Raw genomic sequence first — 21,759 nt, 5'->3', positions numbered from 1 at the left:
AACACCTTTGAAGGGATGTTTAAGTTTAGACTATTGCATGAAAAAAGAGAAAAATAATTCATGTGATGATACAACAGTGAATTATATTATTGTATGTGATGAGCATTGTTCCTTATTATATATATAAGAAATACCAAACTTAATTTGGCTGCCTAGTGGGTTACGTGGTTTCTATGTTAATGCTTATTCAGACGTTACCTACATCTGTGTTACAGCTATTAAACAACAACAATAACAACAACAATACGGTCCATGCTGGAACTCTATGTTAACACATTTAGAGTGAATTCCAATCCCTGATTATTGATTATTCTCAGCAGGTACTTCGCTGCTACAGACGGCGATTGAAAGCATAATATTAAAAAAGAAAAACACCACATTTCTTGCACAAGCAGACCAAAGATCCCTGCCAAGGCGAGAAGTTTGGGCCACGCGCGACCCAGCAGGCGGATCAGGCGCTAGGGCGAGTTCCGAGGTGCGCCCTGAGTGAGTCCCCGGCCGCCTGGCAGTGTAGTCAAGGACGCAACGGGGGCCCTCCCAGCCGCGCCGCTCTCCCATTGGCGGCCAGGGCGCGGCAGGGGGCGGGGACAGGGGCGCGAGCCGCACACTGTCCGCGGGGCTCAGCAGAGGCGCTGCAAGCCGGCGAGGCGGGTGGCGCTGGTGGAGCTCCGCAGGCTTGCTGTCGCGGAAGGTTCCCCTGGACCAGAGCCGGGGAAGGGGGTGGCCGGCCGGGCGACGCCTCCCTCTGGAGCTCGGAGCAGGAAGGAGCCGCTTGGAGAAGGCGCAGGTGTGTCTCCAAAAGACCTACCTGGTCTAGAAGGGAGGGGGGGGGGCACCAAGCCAGCAAAGAGAGGCAGCGGCGTTCCTTGCCTCTCCCCACTAGGGAGACCAGCCTCCAGGTGGCACCTGGGGGGGGGGGTCTCCTGGAACGGCGACTCAGAGCAAAGGTCTACCCACCCAAGTTTCCTGAGTGGCCGGCCAGGTGCTTCCTTGAACACCTGACCTAAAGACATCAGCTGGCCTTACTTCCCAGATAATATCCAGGGGTATACTGCCTCTGTACGTGGAGGATCTGTTTCGCTTTCCTGGCTAACGGACAGCTGTGTTGTGTCTAAAGGGGCAGGTCCGTCTTTTCCAGTCGAGGCAATCCCTGAAGGTACCTGTGGCTGCTTACCAATGCCGGTTGTTTTTAATTCGCGAGGGATGCTCAGTTAAAGGACCGACAATAGTTTAAGACAAGTCGCGATTGCTGGGGAGCGGGAATAGTTTATTAACTATTCCCTTCGGGGATCGGGCTGTATAAAAGCCGAATTAATAAAATAAATAAATAAATAAATAAATAAATAAATCAGTAAACTCCTAACAATTAGGCGTTCTTGTCCGAGTAGGGGTGCCGGCCTCCAGGTGGGAATCCCCTGGAATTAATGCTCAACTTCAGACTACAGAGGTCAGCTCGCCTGGAGAATATGGGTGCTTTGGAGGGTGGACTGTATGGTACTGTACCCCATTGAGGTACCCCATTGAGTTCTCTCCAGGCTCCGTCCCCAAATTTCCAGGAGTTTCCTAACCGGGATCTGGCAACCTGACCCCTTCACGCCCCTCCAGTGACCAAAGAGGCTGGCATCGTTACTGCATGCAGGGTAGGGTCTTCTCCGTTGCTTTGGGAGTGCATCTGCTACATTTGTGTGTGTGTTTCTTTAAAAAGTGTGTGCATTGATGTGTGTGCAGGCACCTCTTCACATCCCCCCCCCCCCCACGATTAACCTTCCCCTCTTGGTCGGAGGATTGGCCCCTCCAGTTGGTCACACAGCTTCCCACAGCGATCAACCGAAAAGGGCTCACCCAACATTACTGCCCAGAAAGGGGCATATTGTTGGGGTGCCAACCTCCAGCTGGGGCCTGGAATTCTTCTAGAATCGGAACAGATCTGTGCACTGAGGAGGCAAATTGCGTTGAAGAAAATTACAGCTTTGGAGGGTAGACTCTGTAGCATCCCGTCCCTCCTAAGATCTCCACCCACATGCAAAGGAGATTTCCATGCTACAGCGAACAGCCCTGTGCGTGTGAATATCTTAGTAATACTCTGGCTTCTCTTACGATTGTATCGATCTTGTGCATATGAATATTTTAGTAATACCAGAATATTACTAAAATGTTCTTATGCAAAAGATCGATACCAATGGTGTAGATCTTTTTCATATTAATGGTATAGATCTTTTGCACATTAATATCTTAGTTTTTGTAGTGTAGTTTTGAATGCAACAACTGGTCGCACAGTTGGCCAATCTCCTTTATAAAGCCATAAGAACATAAGAACAAGCCAGCTGGATCAGACCAGAGTCCATCTAGTCCAGCTCTCTGCTACTCGCAGTGGCCCACCAGGTGCCTTTGGGAGCTCACATGCAGGATGTGAAAGCAATGGCCTTCTGCGGCTGTTGCTCCTGAGCATCTGGTCTGCTAAGGCATTTGCAATCTCAGATCAAAGAGGATCAAGATTGGTAGCCATAGATTGACTTCTCCTCCATAAATCTGTCCAAGCCCCTTTTAAAGCTATCCAGGTTAGTGGCCATCACCACCTCCTGTGGCAGCATATTCCAAACACCCATCATACGTTGCGTGAAGAAGTGTTTCCTTTTATTAGTCCTAATAGCCATCTGAGGGAAGGGCTGATGTTGCATCCTTTAGCAATGAGTTCTGCAAGTTAATGATGACTTAGAACAGATTATGGGGTGCGGGAAAGAAGAATAACGAATGCTATTTTGGGATGCGCTGATTTTGTCAAATGGCCCTCGGAACGCACGGTGGTTTTTCAGCGGCCACAGGGATGCATTCGGATGGCTGATTATGTGGCGTCCTTTGGAGGCCATGAGCGAAGAGATTCCTTGTGAAGATATAGAAACATGCTTTCACGAATTTGCAGTTTCAGCACGGCTGTCAGCATGTGCTGGGGTGGAGTGGTTTGAAGAAGGTAATAATTATGGGTATTGTATATTTTTAAGGGTTGTTGCTCTTTCACAAGTTTGTGCAGGTACGTGCAATTTTTTAAAAAACCAGCATGTGAAATATTAAAATCAACCCTGAAATAAGGTGCCCCTTCCTTTCAATGTTTTTAGCTCTCAAGTGAGAACTTCAAGGCTTAGAAGAGTGGTTCTGGTGGGTTTTCCGGGCTGTGTGACCAGAACCAGTTGAATCCGGCCGTGAAAGGCTTAGAAGAGTGTTTGAATTTAGCAATGAAGAGATAGGTGCAGGGCTTTTTTTTCTTCCTCTAACCTTTAAAATATTTGGCATCCAGTCACTTAGGAAATCCATCTCTTGCTCTCAGTGACATTAACTTCCTGCTCTCAGTGACATTAACTTCCTGGCTCTATAGTGAGATCTCCAGCGGAAGGTAGAAAGCGGAAGATGGATCGATCTTTGAAAAGTGATCGATATCTCTTCTAAATGCCGTATGGTGCTGAGGAGCAGCAGTGGCGTAGTGGTTAAGAGCAGGTGCATTCTAATCTGGAGGAACCGGGTTTGTTTCCCCGCTCTGCCGCCTGAGCTGTGGAGGCTTATCTGGGGAATTCAGATTAGCCTGTGAACTCCCACACACGCCAGCTGGGTGACCTTGGGCTAGTCACAGTGCTTCGGAGTTCTCTCAGCCCCACCTACCTCACAGGGTGTTTGTTGTGAGGGGGAAAGGGAAAGGAAATTGTAAGCCCCTTTGAGTCTCTTACAGGAGAGAAAGGGGGGATATAAATCCAAACTCTTCTTCTTCTCTTCTAAAGCCTTTCAGTTGGGTTTGCAGGAAACCCTTCTACATTATTTATTACAGTAAGGAGTCAGCGTGGTGTAGTGGTTAAGTTCGGCAGGGCACTATCTGGAGAACTGGGTTTGATTCCCTGCTTCTCCATATGAGGCCTGCTGGGTGACCTTTGGCCTGTCACAGTTCTCTCAGAACTCTCTCGGCCTACACAGAGGCAGGCAATAGCAAACTGTCGTCCAATGTCTCTTGCTTTGACGACTCTGTGGGGTCACCATAAATGGACTGTGATTTAACAGCACACTCACACAGAGACTCTTGAAATACTCGCTGCTTCGATTTATTCCGTACGGACTGTGCATTTTATGGGGAGGGATCGTAGTGCAAGTGTCCTGGTTAGCCTGACCTCAGCCAGAGCTTAGAAGTAATCAGAGTTAGTTATGGGTTAATTCTCAAATGGTTGACCACTGAGGAAGACTGGGGTTTGCTGTGCTGACGAAGGCAATGGCAAAAACCATCTCTCCTGCTCTCTTGCCTTGAAAACTCCATGATCCTGGGATTGCCACGAGACAGTTGCAGCTGGAGGGCCCACAATTATTATCACCCTAGCTCGGAGATAAGAGCTTTTGGGTTCCATACACAAGGTTCCAGGTGTAGAGCCAGTGTGGGTGGTTAAGAGCAATAGATTCTAATCTGGAGCACCGGGTTTGATTCCCCTCTCCTCCACATGAAACCTGCTGGGTGATTTTGGGCTAGTCACGGTTCTCTCAGAACTCTCTCAGCCCCACCTACCTCACAAGGTGTCTGTTGTGGGGAGAGGGAAGGAGTATGGAAGCTGCTTTTGGATTCCTTAAAGGCAGAGAAAAGCAAGGTATAAAATCCAACTCTTTGGCATTCCCAGCTTCTTCACATAAAGAATCATGGGTTAGCATTTTTTGCCGAGGATCTTGGAGAATTGCTGCCAGCGGAGTAGAAGACCAGTGAACATAACAGCTGGAAGGTCATCCAACCAGATCCTCTTCTTGGTCTTGGTATCCGGCAGGTTAGCATGTTCATATAAGCACTGGCTGCGCAAAATCTCAAACGAAAATGTTCCGTGCTTTTAGTACTACATGTGTGTGCTTGCCACTGATTTGTTGTGAGGCATCTTCCTTCAACATTTTGTTTCTGGGTTTTCCCCCTCCTGCCGTCAGACTTTTGAAATAGGAGATCTTTCTTGCAGCGGTTTGGGGGGAAAGAGGGAGATTTGATACTTTGAAGGGCTTTTTTCTCTTTCCATTACAGGAATACTTTGCCACGTTAGGAATTTGATTTCTAAAAAGTGTTTGAAGCATGTGCCCCCGGATTCCCCTTCTTTGTCTTCTGTGGCTCATTCCGCACATGCAGAATAATGCACTTTCAAACTGCTTTCAGTGCTCTTTGAAGCTGTGCGGAATAGCAAAATCCACTTGCAAACAGTTGTGAAAGTGGTTTGAAAACGCATTATTTTGCGTGTGCGGAAGGGGCCCGTGATGCATTTCTTGGGGGGGGGGGGAATTGAGGGAGCTCTGGTTCAGGGACTTATACCAACATGTGGGCAGCTGGGATGTCTACAGTATTGTGTGTGTACAGTTCTCTTCCTCCCCTCCCCAAACTTTTGAGTGAAATGCTGTCATGCTAGCAGCAATGATAATAAAGCGAATTGGTAGCTACTGTTCCAGCGGAAGTGACTCTAAGTGCTTTCTATTTAAAGTGCAATAGGTAAAAACATCTCGGCATGATTCATCACTAGCACTTTCAAGACATATCAGTAAGATGTATTGTCGAAGGCTTTCACGGCCGGAATCACTGGGGTGCTGTGTGGTTTCCGGGCTATATGGCCGTGTTCTAGCAGCATTCTCTCCTGACGTTTCGCCTGCATCTGTGGCTGGCATCCTCTGAAGATGCCAACCACATGCGAAGCGAGGCGAGAATACTAGCAACCGACAACACTAACCACAACATATCAATAGACTTTATTACACTATTAACTTGACCTTCAAGCTGCGAATTCTGAGTTGCGGATACTTGAGAGCAGACCTCTCTATTCTGCATTGGCTAGACCTCACCTGGAATATCGTGTACAGTTTTGGACACCACAATTCAAGAAGGATATTGACAAGCTGGAACAGGTCCAGAGGAGGGCACCCAAAATGGTAAAAGGTTTGGAATCCATGCCCTACAAGGGGAGACTTAGGGAGCTGGGGATGTTTTGTTTGGTGAAGAGAAGTTAAAAGGTGACATGACAGCCGTGTTTAGATATTTGAAGGGATGCCATGTTGGTGAGGGAGCAAGCTTGTTTGCACTACTTTGGAGTGTGGTGGAGTCTCTTTCTTTGGAGGTTTTTAAAGACAGGCTGGATGGCCATCTGTCAGGAGTTCTTTGATTGTGTGTTCCTGCACTGCAGGGGGTTGGACTTGATAGCCCTTGTGGTCTCTTCGAACTCTATGATTCTGTGATCAGTATAGGTCTTCCCGTGTTGCTGATAGGACTATTTCCTTCCTTCCTTCCTTCCTTCCTTCCTTCCTTCCTTCCTTCCTTCCTTCCTTCCTTCCTTCCTTCCTTCCTTCCTTCCTTCCTTCCTTCCTTCCTTCCTTCCTTCCTTCCTTCCTTCCTTCCTTCCTTCCTTCCTTCATTCATTCATTCATTCATTCATTCATTCATTCATTCTTATATACCACCCTATCCCAAAAGGGCTCAGGGCGGTGTACAGCACAAACTTCCCCACAAAAGTAACCAAACCCAACTTCAACAAATGAGGCAAATGGCTAATATAAATAAATAATGTACAGATAATAAATATACAACTCCATTTGCTATAAGCTAAAAATCCATTAAAACAACAGTTCATACAATAAAACGGCATCCAGCAGTATCTGAATTTAAATTGAAAACTCTCCCAGAGAGGGAAGAACGGTGGGTCCCATTGATGTTAGGGGACCCCTGATAGTAAAACGGGAGGGGGCCCTGCACTCAGCGGCTGGTCTCTCCAAAGGCCCGGTGGAACAACTCAGTCTTACAGGCCCTGTGGAACTCTCCAAGATCCTGCAGGGCCCGGACAGTTGGAGGAAGAGTGTTCCACCAGGCCGGGGCCAGAGCCATGAAAGCCCTGGCCCGTGTGGCGGCCAGCCGCGTCATTGAGGGGCCGGGGACCACCAGCAAGTTGGCCTCTGCCGAGTGCAGAGGCCGAGTAGGGACGTATGGGGTAATGACTGGAATCCATGCTGGTTTGATCCTCGTTCTCTGCATTCTGATCTCTGGTGTGGTCTTTGTATTCTCTTTGCCAGCTACCTGGTATTTCCCTGTGTAAAAATAAGTGCCTTCTAAAGGGATAGATGGTGAAGAAGAGGAGTTTGCATTTATACCCCACCTGTCTCTCCTCAAGGAGGGACTCAAAGTGACTCAAGGCAGCTTATAAACTCCTTTCCCTTCCTCTCCCCACAACAGACACCTTGCGAGATAGGTGAGGCTGAGAGAGTTCAGAGAAAACTATGACTAGCCCAAGGTCACCCAGCAGGAATGTAGGAGTGGGGTAACAAATCCAGTTCACCAGATTAGAGTCCGTTGCTCATGTGGAGGAAGTGGGGAAATAAACCTGGTTCTCCAGGTTAGAGTCCTCTTCTCTTAACCACTATACCACGCTGGTTGTGTGGTTTCTTCCCCATCAAATTTTTATTTGGAACTGCCACATGTAAGCTCTAAGTTATTCTCAGAAAGTTATTGTAACAAAACATATCTCCTCCTACCTACATAGCTTCTCTATAAACATTAATCTGTTTTGCCTTCTTCTCATGTCTCTATTCAATGGAAAAATACAAAGGTCAAAACCAATAATACCAAAAATTCTTCCTTGAAATTCACAGTCTAGCTGCGGAGAAATCATTTCAGCCTTTGGGCAGTTCAGGTGACTGGCTGTCTGGAGCAGACGATGCATCTGATCATGATTTATGCTCATTTTGACGGGAGGGTAAAGGTGCGGAGAACAGGGAAGTAAAATTCAAGTTAATGGAATGAATTGCAGATGAACCGAGGGACAGAACCGATCGATGAAGTCGAAGGAGGCCATTGTTCCACATTTTCTTATCTCGTTTCCATCACGAGCACTGGAAACTTGCCTGACTTCTTTGTCTCAACAAATGTTTCTCGATTTGGCTGTCTGAATCACCCCATGTGCCGTATAATCTTAAGAAATGAAGCTCCGGAAGTGTGTTAGAAAACTGGAATTATGAAAATAGCTATCCGCAGGTGATTGACAAGTACGTGCAAGGGCGGAACGTTCTATCGAAAAAGGTGGGCGATCAAAATTTCAAGTAAATTATTAAAATACGGATCCAAAGTCTTGATCAGATGTTCTTAGGTATCGTTCAGGCAACGGTTTGGGTTGTATTGGCTTACGCCCATTCCGCACATGCAGAGTAATGCACTTTCAATACACTTTGCAGCTAGATTTTGCTGTGCAAATAGCGAAATCCACTTGCAAACAATTGTGAAAATTGATTGAAAGTCCATTGTTTTGTATGTCCAAAAGAGGCCTTAGATAAAGGTAATGCTGATTCTGGCTGATGGAACTCTCTGTCAAGTAAGACCCAGGCTTTGCACAATTTGGTTCAGTTCTGCAGGGCCTATCAGCAGTGGCGTAGCTACCATGGGAAAGGGTGTGGACAAATGCCTCTGGCGGACCCCTGTTCAGTCATTTGGGGGGTGGAAAATCAGCCCTACGCCCCTCCCCCTTTTCCCCTTGGCCAGGCCCAGCCCCGTCAGGCTGCTCCTTCAGCCAGCGGTGGTTGAAGGAGCAGCCTAGTGGGGCCACTAGGTGCCCCTCGGCCCCGCCTTGCTAGGCCTGGTGGAGGCCACAGCCAGGCACCCCTCGGCACCGCCCTGCCAGGCTTCCCGGGACTGCTGCTGGCTCACGTAAGTGGGGTTTGGGGGGGCGTAGCTACCAGGGGGAATGGGGGTGCCATTTTGTCCTGGGCACCATTTTGCCCCGCTACACCTCTGCCTATAAGACAGAGATGTTCCATTGGAGGCTTGTGGTTGAGGATCTCAATGGTTGCACATCATTTGGCCTCCCTTGCTGGACCCTTTCAGGGTTTCCCCCCTGTTGTTTTGCTGAGATCCCCCTCCGCTACTCACCCATACAATAAGAGACCTATAAACCCCCACTCTGGGGCTTCTGTGGGAATGATAGTAGGCGCCATCTGGAACTAAATTATTAATGCTGCATTTTAATAGAGTAAGGTTTATTTTTATCAGAGCCATCCTAATTTATATCTATATTGTATTTTAATTGATTGTGCTCTTTATATTGTTCACCGCCCTGAGCCCTCCGGGGGAGGGCGGTCTATAAACCTAATAAAATAAATAAATAAATAAATAAATAAATAATACTACTAGAACACCGTCTATCAAGAAACGTAGCATAGGCCCCTTCCGCACAAGCAGAATAATTCACTTTCAATCCACTTTCAGTGCCCTTTGCAGCTGTGTGGAATAGCAAAATCCACTTGCAAACAATTGTGAAAGTGGATTGAAAGTGCATTATTCTGCATGTGTGGAAGGGGCCTAAGACTGGCTAATTTTAGGTTTTAAAATGTTACTGCGTCTTTAAGTATGTTTTGTGATATTTATTTAACTAAAACAGTGTATAAACGAATGAATGGGCATTTCGGAATGCTGCCTTCACTTCAGAAGGAATGGGTTGTCTGAACCAGGGATAATGAATGTGGGATCCAGAAACCTCTAGAGAAATCTAGAGGAGACAAGATTGCGCTCTGCCACGGAAGATTGCTGGGTTAATCTGGTTGCAAAGGGTGTTGCTGGGTTAGTCTGTTGTAGCAAGATAAGAAAATGCTCAGGAGCACCTTAAAGACTAACATTTACTTCATTATGAGTTTTCATGAGTCACAGTTTGCTACTTCAGGTAGTCACGCACCCTCAGCCTAGCCTACTTCACAGGGTTGGTGTAAGGGTAAAGTAGAGGATTGGGAATGATGAAAGTCTCTTTGGGTGCCCATTTAGGAGAAAAACCAGGTATAAATGAAGTCAATAAATCAATAAAATTCCTGTACTTTTTAAGTAATATTTTTATTAATTTTCTTGATAACATTAACAGACAAAACAAAACGTACAGAACAGAAAAAAGAAAGAAAAGAACAAAGACAAAACAGAAGAAGATAATACAGTTACCCAAACACTGTATGAACGTTAGCTCTAATGCGTTGGATCTTGAGATTACAAAACTAATATTATCAGAGAAGATGTTGCACAGTTTTAGAATTCACTACCCTGTGTCCATTGGCTCTGATGTATCATTACTCGACAATTTTTTATACCTTTATTGTTAACAAATTCATAGTTTTGCTGTTGTTATTATTCTTATATGGTTGATTCAGCCTTAAATAAGAACATAAGAAAGAGCCTGCTGGATCAGACCAAAGTCCATCTAGTCCAGCACTCTGCTACTCGCAGTGGCCCACCAGATGCCTTTGGGAGCTCACACGCAGGATGCGAAAGCAATGGCCTTCTGCTGCTGCTGTTCCCGAACACCTGGTCTGCTAAGGCATTTGTAACCTCAGATCAAGGAAGATCAAGATTGGTAGCCATAGAGCGACTTCTCCTCTATAAATCTGTCCAAGCCCCTTTTAAAGCTATCCAGGTTAGTAGCCATCACCACCTCCTGTGGCAGCATATTCCAAACATCAATCACATGTTGCGTGAAGAAGTGTTTCCTTTTATTAGTCCTAATTCTTCCCCCCAGCATTTTCAATGTATGCCCCCTGGTTCTAGTATTGTGAGAAAGAGAGAAAAATGTCTCTCTGTCAACATTTTCTATCCCATCCATAATTTTATAGTTCTCATTTCTCACCAAATTCTTGTTTGGCTCGTCTGTTTATGAGGTTTGTTAGTTTAACCATTAGGGCGTATTCTCTAATTTTATCTTCCCAAGATTCTCTAATTTTATCTTCTCAAAGTTCTGTGTTAAGATTTTTTAAAACTCCTGTACTGGTTAGGCCCCTTGCGCACTTGCAGAATAATGTACTTTCAGTCCACTTTCACAATTGTTTGCAAGTGGATTTTGCTATTCCGCACAGCTCAAAGTGCATTGAAAATGGACTGAAAGTGTATTATTCTGCATGTGCATATTTTGAACATTCTGCATATTCACAGCTAGCAAGCACAAGGCCAGACCGCAGAGGCGTAGCAAGGGGTGGGAAAGCGCCTAGTGCACTGGTGCGTCCTCTGCCCCGCCCTGGAATGCCCCCGTCACACCCCCACAGGGGCACATGTACCCCCCAGCCCCTTGCAGCTACACCTCTGCCAGAACATCACTTTTTGCTTGGGAGAAGAAGAAGAAGAGTTTGGATTTATATCCCCCCTTTCTCTCCTGCAGGAGACTCAAAGGGGCTTACAATCTCCTTGCCCTTCCCCCCTCACAACAAACACCCTGTGAGGTAGGTGGGGCTGAGAGAGCTCCGAAGAACTGTGACTAGCCCAAGGTCACCCAGCTGGCGTGCGTGGGAGTGTACAGGCTGATCTGAATTCCCCAGATAAGCCTCCACAGCTCAGGCGGCAGAGCTGGGAATCAAACCCGGTTCCTCCAGATTAGATACACGAGCTCTTAACCTCCTACGCCACTGCTGCTCCAGGAGTTTACTGTCCTCGTTTCAGATTTGAGAAGGTTCGCTTGTTAGCACCACAGCAATGAATGAAGCGCCTGAACTATTCACCCTCTTTTACATTGCATGCTGTTTGTGCAATTCTCTCTTCGCTTATGCATTGGTATTGCTTGTTTCTAGTGATTTTTTTAAGTTAATGGAAGGGTTGGTTCCCAGTACTGGTATGTTACGGGCTAATTGAGTTCATTCTTCATTCCTGCAGTAGGAAGTCATCCAGCTTTGCCTCAGCCTGGTAGCTTGTTGTGTTGGATTCTCTCTCTCTCTTTTCCTTTTTGGGTGCTTTTATTTTTAAAGAAAAAAGATGTAATTGGATGTCTCAGTTAAACGAAGGGTGACCAAAAGCTGTGCTGAAAAAAAAGCAAGTCTTGTTCTGCCGTTGGGTTCTTATAAGCTTGATGAATAAGCTTATGAAGTGACGTTTTTAAAGAGAACTAAGCCTTACTTAGATGGAATGAATGAATACCAAGATGCATGGTCAGGCACTGGTAAACCACCTCAGAATGTCTCTTACCTTGAAAACCTTACAGGCAGAGGTGGGATCCAGCAGGTTCTCACAGGTTCCTGAGAGTAGGTGACTAATTATTTGTGTGTGCCGAGAGGGGGTTACTAATGGGTGATTTTGCCACGTGATTTTTGCCTTAGTTACGCCCCTCCTCTCAGCAGTAGCGCACAGAACTTGAAGCAGTCTAGCAGGAGGTGCACCGGCGTGCGTGGCAGCCTGCGCCTGCGTGCATTCGTTTCCCACCCAAGGACCGGCGCAGTGGCTGCATTCTTGCCACAGCCCCGCCCCGGAATGCCCCGCCCCCGGATTCCCTGGCCACGCCCCCATCGTGCCCGCCCAACCCCATTGGCACTACTCCACAGTTTGAATCCCACCACCTTGGGAACCTGTTACTAAAATTTTTGGATCCCACCACTGCTTACAGGGTTGCCATTTATAGTTCCATGTTCCCTGCTGTTTATAATGTTATGTTTTTGCCATGTTTACTATTGTTGTATAATGTTGTAGTGTGGCTATGATCTTCTACCCATGGTTTTGTGATTATGATATTATGGTATCATGTTTATTGTTGCCGTGTATATTGTGAATGAGCTTGCTGTGCTGATGTTGTTAGATTGCTGCTATGTAATGTCATGATGTTTTATTGATGATGGTTTGATTATCGATATTTGTTATTCGAAATGCTGTTTGATAATGCTGCTATATGTTATGTTGTTGATACATATTTTGTTGTGCACCGCGCTGAGCATTTTGGGGGAGGGCGGTATATAAATTGAAGTTCTATTCTATAAGTCGGCTGTGACTTGATAGCACTTTTTTTACTGCCACCAAAAATTACCTGCTTCAATCCCCCCCTTCCATCCCCCACCCCCAACCCGGAGCATCTATATACCCCATTGCTCTTAATGGCTCATTCCGCACATGCAGAATAATGCACTTTCAAACTGCTTTCAATGCTCTTTGAAGCTGTGCGGAATGGCAAAATCCACTTGCAAACAGTTGTGAAAGTGGTTTGAAAACGCATTATTTTGCGTGTGCGGAAGGGGCCATTGTTTCTTCTATATAGAAGAAGAAAATCTCAGGCCCCTTCCGCACATGCAGAATAATGCACTTTCAATCCGCTTTCAATGCACTTTGCCGCTGGATTTTACTGTGTGGAATAGCAAAACCCGCTTGCAAACAATTGTGAAAGCGGATTGAAAGTGCATTACTCTGCATTTAGAGATGGTGGTTGAAGGTATATTCTCCACTCAGTGTGCTAAGATAGCGGACTGCCACGAGCAAACCAGTCTGGGAGTTCTCTTGTGGCCCGGTTGGATATTGACTGAATCTCCCGTTCATCTCTTTCAGAATCTCAGCGGTTCCCTGCTTGTATCACTGCCAAGAAGTCAATTAGTATATACAAATAATGTTTAATGCTATTCCCCAGGCTGCTCTGAATTGTTTTAGGACCTGAAATATGACCTCTTAAAAAAATCGCTTAAACGTATTAATCATGATGGTTTTTAATTACTTTTTAGATGTATAATTTTAAACGTTCACTATAAATAAGCCTTGAGTGTCCTCTAAAGGAGCAAAATGCTTAATTCGGCTTTTAAAAATTCTGTTCTAAGTGGAGAAGGGACTAACCAGCATGCAGTAGTGGTTAAGAGCACGTGGACTCTAATCTGGAGAACCGGTTTGATTCCCCACTCCTCCACATGAGCAGCAGACAACTAGTAAACTGGATTTGGTTCTCCACTCCTACATTCCTGCTGGGTGACCTTGGGTTAGTCACAGTTCTCTCTGAACTCTCTGAGCCCCACCTACCTAACAAGGGGTATGTTGTGGGGAGAGGAAGGGAAAGGAGTTTGTAAGCCCCTTTGAGTCTCCTTACAAGAGACAGGGGGGCTAAAAATCCAAACTCTTCTTCTTCTTAACCGGATGGCATATGGAGGCAATATAGAAATACTATATGTCATTGATGGTGAACCTTTTCGAGACCGAGTGCCCAAACTGCAACCGAAAACCCACTTATTTATCGCAAAGTGCCAACATGGCAATACTGAGGTTTTAGTTTAGAAAAAACAGTTGGCTCCAAGGCGCACATTACTCGAAAGTAAGCTTGGTGGTAGTTGGTGGCTTTGCTTTGACGCAATCGTGCAACACTTCGAATGGGTGAATCACGACCCTAGGAGGGTTTAGAAGCAAGCCCCATTGCTAGCAACCAAGCTTACTCCCAGGTAAAGGATTGTGCTTTAGTTCTTCCCATGATATCAGAGGGGTTTAACAGCACTTAACAGGGTTACCTATATGTCGTGCCCAGTGGCCCAGGCCAGTCTAGATGTGTGGGGGGGGCACAATTTTCCGCCCCCCCACGTGACGAACTCTGTGCATGCGTGCCCACAGAGAGGGCTCTGAGTGCCACCTCTGGCACCCATGCCATAGGTTCGCCACCACTGCTATATGTGGTCAGCTGCAGATTTTTATAGAAAAGTCACTCTCTGCTCTACCAGCCAGTCCTAAAAAGACTTGCCCATGATGTTTAAAAGATGTTGTAATAATTCACTCACCTACCATTTTCAGCGTCTCTCTTTTTCTTGTACTCCCTTCCCATGCCCATTTAAATTGTAATGAAATAGTGATATGCCTTTAAATTGGTCCTCTGGGTAGAGATTAGTTTGGAGTCCCTTAAAAAAATCACTTTCAAGTTGTAAGAATGTACATTTTATTTAAGTGTGGTCCCTGGTTTGTGGTTTGGATTGGGAAAGAAAGCTCTTCGGAGAAAAATATAAAATTCAGTCCTGAGGCAATGAAAGAATTCGCTTCTCCATCATGATTATGTAGTTATGTAGGGAGCAGCAGTGGCGTGGGAGGTTAAGAGCTCGTGTATCTAATCTGGAGGAACCGGGTTTGATTCCCCGCTCTGCCACTTGAGCTGTGGAGGCCTATCTGGGGAATTCAGATTAGCCTGTGCACTCCCACACACGCCAGCTGGGTGACCTTGGGCTAGTCTCAGCTTCTCAGAGCTCTCTCAGCCCCACTTACCTCACAGGGTGTTTGTTGTGAGGGGGGAAGGGCAAGGAGATTGTAAGCCCCTTTGAGTCTCCTGCAGGAGAGAAAGGGGCGATATAAATCCAAACTCCTCCACCACCACCACCTCCTCCTGCTCCTGCTCCTGCTCCTGCTCCTGCTCCTGCTCCTGCTCCTGCTCCTGCTCCTGCTCCTGCTCCTGCTCCTCCTCCTCCTGCTCCTCCTCCTCCTGCTCCTCCTCCTCCTCCTCTTCTTCTTCTTCTTCTTCTTCTTCTTCTTCTTCTTCTTCTTCTTCTTCTTCTTCTTCTCCTCCTCCTCCTCCTCCTCCTCCTCCTCCTCCTCCTCCTCCTCCAATGACGGTAGTAAAGCATGGTCCAGAAGCCCTTCCGCCTAGCAGTGGTGGCGAACCTTTGGCACTCCTGATGTTATGGACTACAATTCCCATCAACCCCTGCCAGCATGGCCAATTGGCCATGCTGGCAAGGGCTGATGGGAATTGTAGTCCATAATATCTGGAGTGCCAAAGGTTTGCCACCACGGGCCTAAGGAGTATTTTTGGGAGTGTCTTCCTCTGGGCATAGAGCAGGAGTTACCTCTGGTAGTGCGGGGGCAGGGAGGCAGTTGCAGATTTTCTGTGTTGTGAAGAGGTTGGGCTAAATGACCTTTGAGGTTCCATCCAGCTTTTTGTTTTCTAAACAATTTTTTTTTATACACGTACAGATTAGTAGTTCAAGAACCATGAATGGGCCAAAGCTGTTCACTTTTAGAAGAAAATGGAAAAGGGCATCTTCCCTTTCCTGGTTAGAAGTGTTGGTTCTTTCTAGGATGTTGTGAGTTTTCTGGGTTGTATGGCCATGTTCCAGTAGTATTTTCTCCTGATGTTTCGCTTGCACCTGTGGCTTCTTCAGAGGATCCTCCAGTTTTTCTTGATGTTTAGGTGGAATCTCTTTTCCTTCACCTTGAATCCATTATTCCTGGTCCTGGTCTCTGGAGCAGCAGAAAACAAGCTTTCTCCTCCACCATCATGACATCCCTTCAAATATCTAATCAGGGCTATCATGTCACCTCTTAACCTTCGCTTCTCCGGACTAAACATCCCCAGCTCCCCAAGTCTCTCCTCGTAGGGCATGGATTGCAGACCTTTACTATTTTGGTTGCCCTCCTCTGGACCCGTTCCTGCTTGTCAATATCCTTGTGGTGCCCAGAACTGTACACAATATTTTAGGTGAGGCAGTGGTGGGATCCAAAAATTTTAGTAACAGGTTCCCATGGTGGTGGGATTCAAACTGTGGCGTAGAGCCAATGGGGCTGGGCAGGGCACGGGGGCGTGGCTGGGCATTCTGGGGGCGGGGCATTCCTGGGCGGGGCTGTGGCTAGGACGCAGCTGCTGCGCCGGTCCTTGGGCGGGAAACGAATGCACGCAGGCGCAGGCTGCCACGCATGCCGGTGCACCTCCTGCTAGACTGCTTCAAGTTCTGCGCGCTACTGCTGAGAGGAGGGACATAACTAAGGCAAAAATCACGTGGCAAAATCCCCAATTAGTAACCCCCTCTCGGCACACACAAATAATTAGTAACCTACTCTCGGGAACCTGTGAGAACCTGCTGGATCCCACCTCTGAGGTGAGGTCTAACCAATGCAGAATAAAGAGGTACATACAATTACATCCCTCGATCTAGACACTATACTCCTATTGATACAGCCCAGAATCACGTAGGCTTTTTTGGCCGCCGTATCACATCATCATCTTTATTGTCGCAAGCAGGAAAACCCGCCGCTGTTTTTTCCCCATCCCCGATTGGGCTTGTGTGTTTCCTCCCCAATTTGTAGGCTTTCCCTTTACTTCTTTACCATGGGGGTACCTTCTTGGTCTATCTGTTCACTGCTTCCTATTGAGAAGAGAGTAGGTGAAGCACCAGACCTGATATCCCCAAGACACATTGCCAGTATCTCCCTGGGAAGAATAATAAAAGGAAACAAAATGAGAGCCTCAGACCTGTCGAACTTATTTGTAGCTTGGGGCGACCACAGCAACCGCTGCGAACCCTGCAGGATAGTAAGTATTTCGGCGCTGCGCAATTAGATTCCAGGCATTTGCAGTGTGATACTAATTTGTTCCAGACCTGGAACTTGGCAGTCGCTGTTAGATCAAGAGGGACAGCGCTTCTGTTTCAACAACATGAAAAAGACCTGGTTGACTGATCCTTGCTATAAACCTGGCGATGCTAGCGGTATGTCTGGGGTGCCTATTTAGCATTTCTATGAACTGGAAACTATTTTTGCTTGAGGTTTGTCTTTGTCCTAGGAGACAGCTGTAGGTGTGAAAGCATGAACATAAAAGAATGGGGGTTGGAGAAGAAAGGGAAGGCGCTGTCTGCTTTTACCCACGAGTTCCTACTTGCAGTGTTTCCAGAATTTGGCCCAAGGGCTGCCTCTGAAGTTACTAGCAGTTCTGCCGTCTGTCGATCGTCCCTGAAAATCCAGCTGGAAGAGATTAATATACCACCTGCCACATTTCCCCCCCCTGCTCCCCGACATCCCACAAACAGCAGGAAAAGCAAATAGAATCTTTATTTATTTAGACACTTTTCTGCCCCCTGGGATCCGAAGTGGCATACAGACTCATTCTCCCCCCTCTTCCATTTTGTTGCCCAACAACAACCTTGCGAGGTGAGAGGTTGACTGGCTGCAGATCACCTGAGTGAGTTTCCATGGCTGGAGGGAGATTCAAACTGGGGTCTTGTTCATATTCCTGAGTATTGCTGTCCGAGGGTGGATCTCTTTTTGGGCGAGTCCCTTTCCCAATAATACACACTACTCAATTGCTGGGGTAATAAACTGGCCATAGCCATTTTATTGAGCACAAGTGTGAGGCTAAGCATGGGTCTGGGTCTGGTCATACGGGCGACGTGCGACAGCTCAGCAGGGCGGGTGCCTCGTTCCGAGCTTCGTTCCATTGCGGGGCTCTGCCGGGCGGACGCTCCTGGCCAGAGATGTTCCCCTTCAGCCCGGTTCGACAGGGGCGGTCGCCTCTTGCAGCTGTCGCCATTCCCAAGGGGAAGGCGTCGCTCCCTAGCTCCCTTCCCCTTCCCTTCCAGAACCATACCCATGCGCCAAACTGCCAATCATCAGGGTTATGACAAAATAAGCATGCATTAACATAAAAATTTTTAGGGAGAGGTGGGTGGGCAAATCGTAAGCCGATGAGCACATGGCCCGGGACAAAGGAGGGGAAGCCGCTTTAAAGTCTCGCTCGCCCCTCCTTTCTTCTGGTGACGCTAGCCCTTCTCTGGCATGGCTCCTTCTCCCTTCCGCCCCTCCTTTAATGGGGGGGGGGGCGTCACTGGCCTCACTCTTCCCCATCCCCCGCAGCAATCGCGCCTCGTGGTGATTCACAAGCGTCTTTTGTCAAAAAGCGAAACCTCTTTAGTGCATTTGAGTCTTCATTTCCTTCAAGCATCTTGGGACAGGTCGTCCGGCTCTTTCTCACTGCCTTCATTTTATTTTATAGTGGCCCTGGGAGGCAAGGCTAAGGGAGAATTCCTGCCCCAGAGTCACCAGTAAGTGTCGTAGCAAATGGGTATTTAAATATGGGTCTCCCTGGATCTAGCCCAACTCTGCACTGATGTGTAAACCACCAAGATGCTGCTTTTGAAGAATATCCAGCCATTGACAGATCCCAGTCTAGAGTTTTGGTGCTCTGTTCTCTTTGCAAAGTCTCTTTGCAATACCTTAGGTAAGCCATTTAGTCGGTCAGGTTTAGCAGAGTTTATCTTGGTTACTGAAGCCGCGTGGCATAGTGGTTAACTGCTTGAACTGTCACTCACATGGTCAGGAGTTTGAGCCCCCTGTGGGTCAGATGTCATGGTCCTCATGGTCAACTCAGCCATCCATCCATTTCTTGGTCGGTAAATGAGTACCTAGCTCCATGGTGGCGAACCTTTGGCACTCCAGGTGTTAGCCAATTAGCCATGCTGGCAGGGGCTGGTGGGAATTGTAGTCCATAACATCTGGAGTGCCAAAGGTTCGCCACCACTGACCTAGCTCATAGCTAGGGGGTAAAGAATAGCCGGGGAAAGCAGTGGCAAACTACCCCACAAAGAGGCTTGCCTATAAAATCACTGCTCGCAGTGGTACCCCAGGGTCGGACACAACTGAAGGGGAAGCTTGACCTTTATCTTGGTTACCTGAGTGAGATTCGAATCTTGGAGAGCTGTAAAGACTTAACAAAATTTACAGGGTGGAAACTTTTGAGCAGAAGCGTACCAGGGGCAAATGGCGCCCGGAGACAAATTGTCTCCAGGACACTCCCCAGGCTCTGCCCCCCACCACCCTAGCTCGGCCCCTGATGCCCCCAGGCTCCACCCCCACTGCCCTCAACCCTGCCCATGTCACCATGGACATGGGCAAGGTCTAGGGTGCCCACCTCCCCCCCCAGACTCCCCCTGCTGGCTGGGTTCCCAGCCGGCAGCCTGCAGTCTCTTCTGAACAGAGGGGGGAGTCCAGGGTGGGATTGAGGGTGCTTGGAGGCAGCAGGAAGTCCTCGGATGGGGTCAAGGCACGCGAAAACAACGAGACTAGGACTTCCTGGTCACGTGGGGGGCCGATTTTGCGCCCCCCACGTGACCAGAAGAGTGGTGCCCGGGGACAAGGGCTACCCCTTGTCCCTAGGCAGATACGCCACTGCTTTTGAGAGTTAAAGCTCCCTCCAGATATACTTCATCACTCCTGTCTGATGAAGGCAGCTTTGGCTTTTGAAATCACGTTGGTCTTTAAGATGCTACTGGATTCGAATCTCTTGTTTACCTGGTGACGCCATAGCTGAGTTCCAAAGAACTTCTGTCACATTTGTTCCGAAAGCTGTACAAAGCCTTTTTAGAGCAAAGTCTAGCGACGCAAATCCTTTGTGAGCTAATGCTCGAAGCTTGGCAGCGTTTGTTGCCGCTTAACTTATAAAGGTTGAGGAGTCGGTGAGGGCGCTTGTCTGGAACATTTTTTTTTAACCTCCATCGCAGCTTTCTTTTTAACCTTTCGCAGCTTGTTTTGCTCCTTGTCGAGTGGGCAGGGGCTGACGTATTGAAGTGGTTAGCCTTAACCTCTATTTAAAAACCCCCAGCCAGCGGTAACATTCATAAAAACATTGCGTGGGCGTGCTTTTTATCAACCCATTTCCCCCTAGCGATTCATTGTCTACTGCCTTATTTCTGTACTGATAACCTGACCTGGATCTGGTTCCAGTGGTAAATATTCTAGAAGGGCGGTTGTGCTTAGCTCCAGAAATGAGTACCTAGCTCCGTGGTTTGGAGAGGAGACGGCTGAGGGGGGATATGATTGAAGTCTATAAAATTATGCCTGGGGTAGAAAATGTTGACAGAGAGAAATTGTTCTCTCTTTCTCACAATACTAGAACCAGGGGGCATCCATTGAAAATGCTGTGGGGAAGAATTAGGACTAATAAAAGGAAACACTTCTTCACGCAACGTGTGATTGGTGTTTGGAATATGCTGCCACAGGAGGTGGTGATGGCCACTAACCTGGATAGCTTTAAAAAGGACTTGGACAGATTTATGGAAGAGAAGTCGATTTATGGCTACCAATCTTGGTCCTCTTTGATCTGAGATTGCAAATGCCTTCGCAGACCAGGTGATTGGGAGCAACAGCCTCAGAAGGCCCTTGCTTTCCCATCCTGCATGTGAGCTCCCAAAGGCACCTGGTGGGCCACTGCGAGTAGCCGAGAGCTGGACTAGATGGACTCTGGTCTGATCCAGCTGGCTTGTTCTTATGTTCTTAAATAAACAGGCACTTTAGTTTAATTCTCGTGCTGCAGCCCAAGTGTTCACAACACTTTTTGCTACAATAAACAAGTGTTATCTTTCGAAGTGACCCAAAGACTCCTGAATATTTTCTGGAGGAAACAGTTGGGAAGTCTGTGGTCAGTACGGGGCCTTTTTAAGAGCCCTAAACGGAGGCGATTCTACTTTGGTCACATAATGAGAAGAGAAGACTCACTGGAAGAGACAGTAATGTTGGGGAAAGTTGAAGGCAGCAAGAAAAGAGGAGGACCCAACATGAGGTGGATGGACTCTAAGCCACGGCCCTAAATATGCAAGCTCTGAGCAAGGCGGTTAACAGGGGCATATCTAGGCAAAATGTAGCCCGGTACAAAATCTGAGTCCCCCCTCCCCCCATATGGTTGGCCGCCCTCCCCCACCATGACCAAACAACTTTTTTTTGTACCTCGTATTGAAGTCAGTGTATGGACCTGGGGGGGGAGTAGTAGTAGTATGGGGGACGATTTTGCTGCCGTTACTAAATGGCTGTGGCCCGGGGACATTTGATCCCATATGTCCCCCTGGGTGGTACGCCCCTGGCTGTTAACTGTAGGACGTTTTGGAGCACATTGATTCAGATGCCATGAATTTTTATATGAGAATATTTCAGTTTTCACATTTGCACCTGTTATTGTTTATCGTTGTCGTTAAATCGCATATTATTCCGGCATGTGTGTTTTTAATTCGTGCATGTAAGCTGCTCTGAGCCCAGCCTTTGGTTGCGATAAGTGGATAGCAAGTGAAAGAAATAATTTAAAAAATGAATGGGTCGGAAGCGCCTTGATGACACTCAACAGACAAACGTATCCCGGTTCGGAATTTAGGGCTGGCAACTTCCAGATGGTATCTGGAGTTTCCCTGGAATTATATCTGATCTCCAAAGTTGAGAAATTGGTTCCCCTAAAGCAGTGGTGGCGAACTTATGGCACTCCAGATGTTTATGGACTACAATTCCCATCAGCCCCTGCCAGCATGGCC

At 47.3% G+C, this 21,759-nt stretch overlaps 1 protein-coding gene across 7 annotated transcripts in view; it reads left to right on the top strand.

The window, feature by feature from the left end:
- The first annotated feature begins 643 nt into the window (after positions 1-643).
- Positions 644-21,759, top strand: part of SYTL2 (synaptotagmin like 2) — a 116,462-nt gene continuing 95,346 nt past the window's right edge. For all 7 annotated transcript variants that reach the window (XM_048493250.1, XM_048493255.1, XM_048493254.1 and 4 more), the window contains exon 1: positions 644-787. The gene's annotated coding sequence lies outside the window, so the exon portion shown is untranslated. The remainder of the gene's footprint in view (positions 788-21,759) is intronic.

This window comes from Sphaerodactylus townsendi, linkage group LG04 (genome assembly GCF_021028975.2).
Source record: "Sphaerodactylus townsendi isolate TG3544 linkage group LG04, MPM_Stown_v2.3, whole genome shotgun sequence".
Taxonomy (NCBI): domain Eukaryota; kingdom Metazoa; phylum Chordata; class Lepidosauria; order Squamata; family Sphaerodactylidae; genus Sphaerodactylus; species Sphaerodactylus townsendi.
Note: the sequence above shows the minus strand (reverse complement) of the source record. Positions and strands in the feature narration are given on the sequence as shown.